Source organism: Muntiacus reevesi, chromosome 10 (assembly GCF_963930625.1).
Source record: "Muntiacus reevesi chromosome 10, mMunRee1.1, whole genome shotgun sequence".
Lineage (NCBI taxonomy): Eukaryota > Metazoa > Chordata > Mammalia > Artiodactyla > Cervidae > Muntiacus > Muntiacus reevesi.
In genome coordinates, this window is record NC_089258.1 from 75,204,911 (window position 1) to 75,217,296 (window position 12,386).

Consider the following 12,386-nt stretch of genomic DNA (forward strand, 5'->3'; position numbering starts at 1 on the left):
AATGGGTTGCCATTTCCTTCTCCAGGGGATTTTCCTGACCCAGGGATCGAACCAGCATCTCCGGCATCTTCTGCATTGGCAGGCAGATTCTTTACCGCTGAGCCTCAGGGAAGGCAACCCCAAAATTAAAAAAAAAAAAAGCATTAATAATCACATGAAAGGGTTGTAATTTCATAATTCAGTAGGTAAATGCAAACTAGAGAGTAAGATACCTCTTTAGAATGACACATAAACAAGGCAACAAAAAGTCGTGACAATACCAAATGCTGCGGATGCGGAGAAGTTTAACTCTGATATACTTTTGTTGGAAATGTAAAATGGTACAGTAACTTTGGGGATTATGTGGGCAATTGCTTAAAATGTTTAAATTGCCATGTAAGTGAAAGTTACTCAGTCATGTCTGATTCTTTTGCGACCCCATGGACTGTAGGCCGCCAGGCTCCTCTGCTTATAGAATTCTTCAGGCAAGAATACTGGTTTGAGTTGCCATTCCCTTCTCCAGGGGATCTTTCCAACCCAGGGATTGAACGTCGGTGTCCTGCATTGCAGACAGATTCTTTACCATCTGAGCCACCAGGAGAGCCCTGAACTTGCCATATGACTCAGCAACTCCACTTCTAAGCGTGCATCCATGGGAAATTTAAAAATATGTGTTTACACAAAGACTTGCACCTTCATCAGTTGTTATATTTCAAGAGAAAAAATACATGCCTTTACAAAGAAAACAAAATACTGCATAAAAATGTTCAAAGCACCAGTGTTCTTAATTTTTTTACTTGAAGCATACTTGATTTGTAATGTTCTGTTAATTACTACTGTATAGCAAAGTGATTCAGTTATACATATATATATATATAGTTTTTTAAATATTCTTTTCCATTATGGCTTACAATAGAATATTGAATATAATTCTTTGTGCTAACAGTAGGATGTAGTTGTTTATCCATTCTCTGTATAATAGAGACATCCATAGCAGCATTGTTTATAATGACCCAAAACTATTAGAAACATTCTAAATGCCCATTAGCTGGCACATAATTTTAGGATATAGTATTATCCAGTAATAAGAAGCTACAAACTAGTGTTATAGGCTACAAAATGGATGAAACTAAAAAAATAAGTAAAATAAACCAAGTAAAAAGATCACATAGTATGTAATTTTTCTACTATAAGATCTCCAGAAAAGGCAAATCTAAGGAAAGAGAAAGTATGTCACTAGTTTCTAGGAACTGGAATCCCTTTAAAGTGACTTTGGATTCTAGTGACTTTTCACTTTTATAAATTTATCACAAAGTACATAAGTTATCCCATTAAAGTGAATTGATTACATTTTAGTTAAGTATTTTAAGTATTATTAAGTCTGTTACAAATTATTTATGAGCTACTACATAAAGTTGTTGTTCTTCAGTCGCTCAGTCATGTGTGATTCTTTGCATCCCCATGGACTGCAGCACACCAGGCTTCCCTGTTCTTCACTATTTCCTGGAGTTTGCTTAAACTCATGCCCATTGAAGGGGTGATGCCATCCAACCATCTCATCCTCTGTTGTCCCCTTCTCCTCTTGCCTTCAATCTTTCCTGGCATCAGTTTTAGTTCAGTTCAGTTGCTCAGGCGTGTCCAACTCTTTGTGACCCCATGAACCACAGCACACCAGGCCTCCCTGTCCATCACCAATTCAAGGAGTTTACCAAACTCATATCCATTGAGTCAGTGATGCCATCCAACCATCTCATCATCTGTCATCCCCTTCTCCTCCTGCCTTCAATCTTTCCCAACATCAGGGTCTTTTCAAATGAGTCAGCTCTTCACATCAGGTGGCCAAAGGATTGGAGTTTCCGCTTCAACATCAGTCCTTCCAATGAACACCCAGGACTGATATCCTTTAGGATGGACTGGTTGGATCTCCTTTCAGTCCAATGGACTCGTAAGAGTCTTCTCCAACACCACATTTCAAAAGCATTCTTTGGCACTCAGCTTTCTTTATAGTCCAACTTTCATATCCATACATGACTACTGGAAAAACCAAAGCCTTGACTAGATGGACCTTTGTTGGCAAAGTAATGTCTTTTTTTTTTTTTGTCTCTGCTTTTTAATATGCTATCTAGGTTGGTCATAACTTTCCTTCCAAGGAGTGAGTGTCTTTTAATTTCCCGGCTGCAATCACCATCTGCAGTGATTTTGGAGCCCAGAAAAATAAAGTCAGCCACTGTTTCCACTGTTTCCCCATCTATTGGCCATGAAGTGATGGGACCGGATGCCCCGATCTCAATTTTCTGAATGTTGAGCTTTAAGCCAACTTTTTCACTCTCCATTTTCACTTTCATCAAGAGGCTCTTTAGTTCTTCTTCACTTTCTGCCATAAGGGTGGTATCATCTGAATATCTGAGGTTATTGATATTTCTCCCAGCAATCTTGATTCCAGCTTGTATTTCCTCCAGCCCAGCGTTTCTCATGATATACTCTGCATATAAGTTAAGTAAGCAGGGTGACAATATACAGACTTGACATACTCCTTTTCCTATTTGGAACCAGTCTTTTGTTCCATGTCCAGTTCTAAGTGTTGCTTCCTGACCTGCATACAGGTTTCTCAAGAAGCAAGTCAGGTGGTCTGGTATTCCCATCTCTTTTAGAATTTTCCACAGTTTATTGTGATTCATACAATCAAAGGCTTTGGCATAGTCAATAAAGCAAAAATAGATGTTTTTCTGGAACTCTCTTACTTTTTCGATGAACCAGTGAATGTTGGCAATTTGATCTCTGGTTCCTCTGCCTTTTCTAAAACCAGTTAGAATATCTGGAAGTTCACAGTTCATGTATTGCTGAAGCCTGACTTGGAGAATGTTGTGCATTACTTTACTAGCGTGTGAGATGAGTACAATTGTGCGGTAGTTTGAGCATTCTTTGGCATTGCCTTTCTTTGGGATTGAAATGAAAACTGACCTTTTTCCAGTGCTGTGGCCATCGCTGAGTTTTCCAAATTTGCTGACATATTGAGTGCAGCACTTTCACAGCATCATCTTTTAGGATTTGAAATAGCTCAACTGGAATTCCATCACCTCCACTAGTTTTGTTCGTCGTGATACTTCCTAAGGCACATTTAACTTCACATTCCAGGATGTCTGGCTCTAGGTGAATGATCACACCATCATGATGTTCTGGCATCAGGGTCTTTTCAAATGAGTTGGCTCTTCACATCAGGTGACCAAAGTATTGGAGCTTCAGCATCAGTCCTTCCAATGAATATTCAGGGTTGATTTCTTTCAGGACTAGTTGGTTTGATTTCCTTGCTGTCCAAGGGACTCTCAAGAATCTTCTCCAACACCACAGTTCAAAAGCACCAATTTTTTAGCACTCAGTATTCTTTATGCTCCAACTCTGACATGCATACATTACTATTGGAAAAACCATAGCTTTCAGTCTGTGGGCCCTTGTTGGCAAAGTGATATGGGTGGTGTTAAACTAGTTTGAGTTCAGAAGGTTAACAACAATTTTGAGGCCATTTTCTTAGGCTACCTCAAGAGGCATGGGATTCAATGTATAGAGCACTGTACTGTTGAAGTCTAGCTTGAATGATTTTGAACATTAGCTTGTTAGCATGTGAAATGAGACCAATTATGCAGCAGTTTGAACATTCTTTGGCATTGCCCGTCTTTGGAATTGGAATGAAAACTGACTTTTTCCAGTCCTGTGGCCACTGTTGAGTTTTCCAAATTTGCTGGTGTATTGAGTGCAGCACTTTCACAGCATCATATTTCAGGATTTGAAATAGCTCAGCTGGAATTCCATCACCTCCACTAGCTTTGTTCGTAGTAACACTCCCTAAGCCCCACTTGACTTCACACTCACAGATGTCTGACTCTAGGTGAATAACTACACCATTGTGGTAATTGGGTCATTAAGATCTTTTTGTACAGTTCTTCTGTGTATTCTTGCCACCTCTTCTTAATATCTTCTGCTTCTGTTAGGCCCACACAATTTCTGTCCTTTATTGTGCCCATCTTTTCATGAAATGTGCCATTGGTATCTCTAATTTTCTTGAAGAGATCTCTATTCATTCCCATTCTATTGTTTTCCTCTATTTCTTTGCACTGTTCAGTTAAGAACGCTTTTTCCCCCCAGTCATTACAAGAAAATGCTGAGTAAACGGAAATCAATGACTTTTCTTGGACCCATTAGAGAACTGCGGTTGCAGAGAAAAACCACTTACATGGATCTGGAAAGCTAAGTACCCGCAAAAACAACAAGTATAGCACTTGTAATTTGCTTATCTGGAACATACGCCACTGAACTACGTAAGCCACTAATAATATTTAAATACAAATTTTGACAAATTGCTGGAGACTGAGCGTGGACTGCCATGAGGACCTGAAGCTCTTGAGTAACGTAGCTGTATTTTCACTTGCCTTTTCTCCAGAAACTCTATATGGTTCTTTGGGGAGTATATGTGAAAGCTGTCCATATACACTTGCAGGGGGAGGTGAAGAGTAACCATTATGAAATTCCCAGACCCAGGTGTCTAACGAAGGCTTAATCTCTAGGTAGAAAGACTTTCATCCCACTCTTGCCAACTCCACTAGTCTTGACTCACTTAAAAGAATAATAAGTATAGTCATGATCAGTAACAGAAAGGGCTTAAGAATATAGGTTGGGGATGGTATCTGTAGAACAGGGACTAGAGGACGGGGGCATGGGATGGGGCACTCTACCCCTGGAGGATGAATAAAAGCACTTCTGGAATCCATACCCCTGCGACACAAACTCATTAAAAGAAAGGCTTATGTTAAAACTAGAGAAGGTCCCCCCTCACACTGTAAAACCATACTAATAAGTCTCCAGCAGAAATAGAAGTAAATTACAACTGAGAGAGCTCCAAGACACATATTCCCTTTGAGGGCTGGGATGAAAGGAAGCTCCAAATTAAAGAAGAGAGAAAGAAATTACTTCATTAATGGAATATGAAGATTCTGGTGCCTATAACTACAACAAACATTAGTCACAATCTATCTCCTAAAAACATTAACATATATTCTATATGTTAAATATTATGTAAAATATTAACATAATATATTATCATATATTAAAAGCTTGTTTGCTTCAGTGCCTACTACCCTATATAACATGACCAACTTTCAACACAAAGAAGTATGTTATGTGAAAAGGCAAGAAAAAGAAGTTGTCTAAAGAGATAAAATAAGCATCAGAATCAAATCAAATATAGAACAGATCTTGGAATTATTAGATATGAAATTTAAGATAGCTTTGGTTAATATTTTAAAGGTTTTAAAAGGCAAAAGTCAACAACATGAAAGACCAGAGAAACAATATCAACTGTATGAAAACTGTATGAAAACTGTAAGAACAAGCTATAAGAATAAACAGAAAATAAAAGCATAAAAAATCTATCAAAAATTTAAAAATGGCTCTGACGCTTTCATCAATAAAACTCAATCTAAGCAACAGAAGAAAACAGAGAACTCAGTGATAGATTGATAGAAACCTCCCAGACTGAATCACAATAAAACAAAATAATGGAGAAAAAATAGAGAAATCCAAGAACTATAAGACAATTAAAGAAAGTGTAACATACTTGTAATAAGAGCAGCAGAAAGAGAAGAAATAGAATAGGAAAAAAGCTTGAAAAAATAATGAACAAGATCGTCACAAAACTATTGACAGACATGAAAACACAAACACAATAAACTTAGAAAATGCCAAGCAGGATAAATATCAAAATAAAAACCATCTATAAATATATCTCATTCAAACTAAAGTAAATAAAAAATCAATGAGAAACTCCTGAAGGCAGCTAGTTTGGGGCACACCTTATTTAGAGGAACAAAGATAAGAATTACAGCAGACTTTTCACGTAAAAATCATGCAGTTTAGATGATTTGGAAGGAATTTTTGACTGCTATAAGAAAAGAAAAATCTAACTCAGAATTCTCTATCCTGTAAAAGTATCTTTCAAATAATAGAGATTTTTCAGACAAAAAGTGACAGAATTCTTTGCCAGCATATCCTACTTGCAAGAAATATTTTTTTAAAAAGTCCTTTACGCAGAAGAGAAATTATTTGTGTCAGAAACTTTGATCTACATAAAAAAGGGACAGCATCAGAAAATGAAAAAATTGAAAGAAAAATGTGTGTATTTTTCTTATCCTTTCTTTTTTTTAAATTAAAAAAATTTTTTATTATTTTGTTTCTTTTTTTAAAATTTTTATTTTTCTTATTCTTAACTGAGCTAAAAGATAGCTACCTTCTCAAAGCAATAATACGAAGAATGTATTGGATATTTATTGTATATGTATAAGCAAAGTAAGTAACAAGAAGCCTCACAAGGGACTGGATGGAGGAATTGGGAAACTACTATAGTACACCTTCACTACACATGAAGGAGTATATAATTACAGCATTTGAATGTGAACTGTTACTCTTGTTATTTGAAGATAGTTAATGTGTTCAAGTACATCAGTAATCACTTTTAATGGAAATGGTCTAAACAATCAATTAAAAGTCAGACATTGTCAGAGTGAATAGTAAGAACATGGCTCATGATTTTTAACATCTGAAAACAAATTAATGTAATAAATTATATCAATGGGAAAATGCATCAAAAACAGATTCATAAAAATAGATGTATGAAAAGCACTGAAAAAATACAACCACCATGTAAGATTAAAAATTCTCAGAAAAGTAAAAATATAGGGGGAATTTCCAAGTCCAATAAAGGGTATTAACAAAAAAACCCACAGCTAACAATAAACTTACTGATAATGGCTAAATTTGTCTCATAAAATTGGTAATAAGCAAAACTTTTCTTTCTCCACATTTAGTTCAACATTTTGATAGATATGTATACAGTCAAGCCAAAACAAAAACAAAAACAAAAACAAATTAAAGGTATCCTAATTAGAAAAGGATAATTCAGACTTCATTTGCAGATTACATGATTCTGGACATGGAAATACTAAGAAATCCACACACAAAAAGAGAGAAAGAGAGAATTTATGAGGTTCATACAATATAAAATATCAATATATGATTTACATTGTTATTTTTATTATTATTAGATACTAGCAGTGAACAATGAGAAAATAAAATTTAGAGAACCATTCTGTTCACAATATTTTCAAAAGCAAAACATTCAGCAATATACTTAAAATACATGCAACACTTGAACACTGAAAACTAAAACCTGATTGAGAAAAAGGAAATAACACTGAAATAAACCCAGACATTCTATGTTTATCACTTCGCAATGCAATATTGCCAAGATGGCAATTCAAACACACATACACATACAGACACATCAGAAATAACTCAATGGGAAACTCATGATATATGAGGAGTAATGTCTGTGAATTTACCAGTGCCAATTTCCTGGCTTGGATATTTTACTACAGGTATGATATATAATTCATCTGTGGTGGTACCCTTTGGGGAAAACAGCTGAAGTATACAGGGGTCCTCTGTATTCTTTCTAGGTTATTTTTGAAAGTTCCCATGAATCTGCAGTTAGTCTAGAATAGAAAGATACATAGGTAAAATTCAGTGATAAGAAGGCTGCTGCTGCTGCCGCTTCAGTCGTGTCCGACTCTGTGCAACCCCACAGACGGCAGCCCACCAGGCCCCGCCGTCCCTGGGATTCTCCAGGCAAGAACACTGGAGTGGGTTGCCATTTCCTTCTCCAGATAAGAAGGCTAAACCATTCCAAATAAACTGGAAAAAAATTAAGACTCCTCACAGAGAAAGACACACACAGTAACATAAAAGGCTTAGAAAATGCTCTAAATATCAGTTGGACAAATGCAAATGGAAACAAAAGCAGGTTAGAAGTAGAATGGCTAAAATAAAAAGGACTGACATTACCAAGTAGTAACAAATTACGGAGGAAATAGAATTCTTAGACTCTGCTAGTGTGCATGTAAAACTGCACAGCCACTTCGGAAAGCAATTTGGTAAATTCTTAAAAATATTGACATGAAATTACAAGACTCGGCAATTATATTCCTATGTATGTATGTCTCTTTCCAACATAAGTGGAAATATATTTGCTACAAAGACCTGATACTGAAAGTTAAAGCAGCTTTATTCATGATAGCCAAAAATGAACAAAAAAAATGCACCACATAATTGGTCATAAATAAATATAATATACAAATATATAATGTAATTATATATTGTATTAATTATAAATATATGTATAATTTTGTATATAATTTTAGTGATATTCACAATTACTCAGAAATAAAAACTGAAATACTATTACAAGAGCAGTTTATTTTAATCACAAAAAAATTGTCCTGGGGATATCACGACACACAGAAAAAACATACTGTAGCATTCCATTAATATGGAGTTTTTGAACAGAATACATTTATCTATTACCATTAAGAAAAGAACATAGGTTGTATGGGGCCCAGATTGGAGGAAACATTTCTGCAAATGGAAGTATTTATTAATATATATTAATATATATATATATTATATTTTAATATATATTAATAATATATAAATACTTATATATTTATAGTCTATGTAAGTTAAAAAATCAAATAAAATTAAGGAAAATGATAAAAGCTTCAACAGGAATTTGTATATACTCTATTATTAGTATGCTGTGTTCTGCTTTAACAAACTTTATATGAATAAAGGAGTAGTATTTTTTTTAGCCTCCAACTAATAAATATAAATGAAAAAAAGAAGTAGTATTTTAAGACTTAAGATTATTACAGTGAGAAAAAGTTATATGAGAAGTGGTTATTAAGACAATTTTATAGGAGGTGCGATGACTGGCCAGAGAATGTTGAGTGTGATGAGATTTCAGAAGGACTTCTTTTATGAGGTACAAAGATGGTAAAAAGGATTCCAGGACTTTGTCTTGGTGACCTTGGCTAAAAGAACAGTGACAGTAGTGGCTCTGAGGCAAAAGAGTTATCCTCATGTTACAGAGTCTAGCTGTTGGCTATTGATATCCTATGAGTCAATGGTTTCCCATTTTTTTAGGTTTTAGGTTTTAGGGTCAGTATCCCAAGGATACTTCCTTCCTTTTAAATTAAAAAAAAAAGAAAGAAAAGTTGATAATTGGGATGTCCAAGGGCAGGGAGATTTACAGTTTTCTCTTAGACTTTAAAGGTTATGTCACCCTGATCTTCCTAAATAATAGGATAAGGTTTCTTATTTTTAGTCAAATATACAAAGCTTGGGCATAAGAGAGAAGTTTGGAATTCTCATTTCAACATTACCTAGGTAGTCTAAGAAAACCTCACAACTGGCACTTAATTTGGAGTATTGGATCTAATGCAGCCCTTGTCCTGAGATCAGGTTCCCCAAATATCAAACCTGAGTTTGAGCAAACTCAATTTTTCTTTGGAGACTTTGTGTCCCTTTAAGGCTAAAAGTTTTAACAGATGGATGCTGTCTTCTTATGAAGAGGCCTGCGTTAGGGAGCAGAGAAGAAAATTGTCTATATATTGTAATTAAGTAGACACTTCAGGGAATTGTATATCATCTAAATCAGCTTTTATGGTTTGGGAGTAAGGGGAACTTTTGTTAAAACTCTGGGGCATATACTGTCCAGGTGTATTGCCTTTCTTCCCAAGTAAAGGTCAAAATATATTGGCTGGCCTTATCCACAGAGATGCTAAGGAAGACACTATATATCTCAAATATAGTGAAAAATTTACTTTAGGTAGGGATGGAAGCTAATAAAGTATGGGGAATGGAGACAAAAGGATGACAAGAAATAATAATGTTATTTTTGCCTCAGAAAAAAGAAAAACAATATTGGAAATCTAATAACTGATGGCCCAATAAAGAGAGAAAACCCCAGTTTGAGCCAAATGGTAATTCAGTACTGCCAGAGGCTCTAAAATTTCCATTATTGACTATTGGACATGCATTGAATCATTGGTCCACTTTATGAACTGATGGAAACATTAATGCAAAGAGTGCCTGCTTTGTCCCACATGTCTGAAACACAATTCAGGAAAATCTGTCTGCATTTCTCCTGGATACTTTAAACTGCCTAATGTACCACTCATAGATCAGCAAATAGATTTTATTCAGCTTTCTCTATCTTATGGACATAAACAATGTCTTGGTAATGGATTGTATTTTTTCTCATTGGATTGAATCCTTCCCTTGTAGACAGGTTGCTGCTACTTCCGTGGCTGTGTGGGCATGTGTGTGCTCAGTTGCCTAACTCTTTGTAACCCCATGGACTGTAACCCACAAGTTTCCTCTGTCCATGGGATTTTCCAGGCAATGGACATGAGTGTGAGCAAACTCAGGGAGATAGTGAAGTACAGGGAAGCCTGGAATGCTGCAAGTCATGGGGTCCCAGATAGTTGGACATGACATGGTGACTGAACAGCAGCAGGAACACATATTGATAATTACCTTAAATGTAAATGGATCACATGCACCAACCAAACGACACAGACTGGTCGAGTGGATACAAAGATAAGACATATATGTAAGCTGTCTACAAGAGACCCGCATCAGAACTAAGGACGCACACACACGCTGAAAGTAACAGGATGGAAAAATGGTATTCCGTGCAAATGGGAAATAAAAGAAATCTGGCGTTAACAATATGCATATCACACGATAGACTTTAAGACAAAGACAGTTATAAGAGACAAAGAAGGAAACTACATAATGATCAAGGGATCAATCCAAAAAGAAGATATAACTGCAAATATACATGCACCCAATATAGGAGCAGCTCAACATGTAAAGCAAATACTAACAACCTTAAAGGGAGAAACACAGTAGGAGTGAGGGCCTTTAACAACCCACTTTCATCAGTGAACGTATCATTCAGACAGAAAACTAACATAGAAACTAGAGCCTTATGGACACAGAGAATGAACTTATTGTTGCCAAGCTTGAGAGAATGGGGGAAAGGGATAGTTAAGATGTTTGGGATGGACATGTACACACTATTGTATTTTAAATGGATGACCAACAAATTTCTACTGGATAGCACAGAGAAATCTGCTTAATACTATTGAAAGCCTGAATGGGAGGAGAGTTAGGGGAAGAATGAATATATGTATATGAACGACTGAGTCCCTTTTCTGTTCACCTGAAATTATCACAAGATTGTTAATCAATTATACGCCAATATAATAAAATAAAAAGTTTTTTTTAAAAAAGAAAACATAGGCAGTATGTTCTTTGACATTCACCTTAATGATTTGTATATTTTTTTATCTTCTTAGGCAAAGGCAACAGAAGCAAAGAAACAAATGGGGCCCAACTGAACTGAAAAGAATTTACATAGCAAAGGAAACCATGGTCAAAACACAAAGCAATGTGAAAGAAGATATCTGTAAAGGGGTTAATATCCAAAATATATAAAGAACTTAAAAGAACTCAATAGAAAAACCCACCAATTCAATTAAAATATGGGCATAGGACCTGAATAGGGCTCCCCTGGTAGCTCAGTGGTAAGGAATGCATCTGCAATGCAGGAGACATGGTTTCTATCCCTGGGTCGGGAAGATCTCTTGGAGAAGGAAATGGCATCCACTTCAGTATTCCTGCCTGGGAAATCCAATGGACAGAGGAGCCTGGCACGCTACAGTCTGTAAGAGTTGGACATGACTTGGCAACTAAACAACAACAACAACAACAAGGACCTGAATAGACATTTTCCCAAGGGCATACAGAGAGCCAACAGGTACATGAAAAGGGACCAAACATTACTAATCATCAGGGAAATGCAAATCAAAACCACAATGAGGTATTATCTCACATCCGTCTGAATGACTATATTTAAAGAGACCAAAGGGGGTAAAACAACGACAGTAAAAACACGGGTTGGTCAGGATGCAGAGAAAAGAAACTGTAGTAAACTCTTAGTGAGAACTGGTACAGCTAAATGAAAAACAGTATGGCGTTTCATAAAACAAAACAAAACAAAAAATAAAACAGAACTACCATACTGTCCAACAATTCCACCCCTAGATATTTATCTGAAGAAAAGGAAAACACTACTTCAAAGAGATATAGGTACCCCAATGTTTATTGCAGCATTAGTTAAAATAGCTAAGATATGGGCTTCCCTGGTGGCTCAGATGGTAAAGAAACTGCCTGCAGTGCAGAAGACCTGGGTTTGATCCCTGGGTCGGGAAGATCCCCTGGAGAAGAAATGACAACCCACTCCAGTGTTCTTGCCTGGAGAATTGCATGAACAGGGGAGCCTGGCAGGCTGCAGTCCGTGGGATTGCCAAGAGTCAGACCTAACCGAGAGACTAACGCACAAGATATGGAGGCAACCTAAGTACCCACCATTAGATGAATGTATATAGATGTGAGACACATTTATGTTATTTGTATATTATATATATATATATATATGACAATATTAGCCACAA

General features: G+C 36.1%; 1 protein-coding gene across 1 annotated transcript in view; it reads right to left on the reverse strand.

Annotated features, from left to right (window-relative positions):
- The window catches only part of LOC136176627 (disintegrin and metalloproteinase domain-containing protein 2), a 112,728-nt gene that overhangs the window by 17,565 nt on the left and 82,777 nt on the right, over positions 1-12,386 (reverse strand). The window lies entirely within an intron of this gene.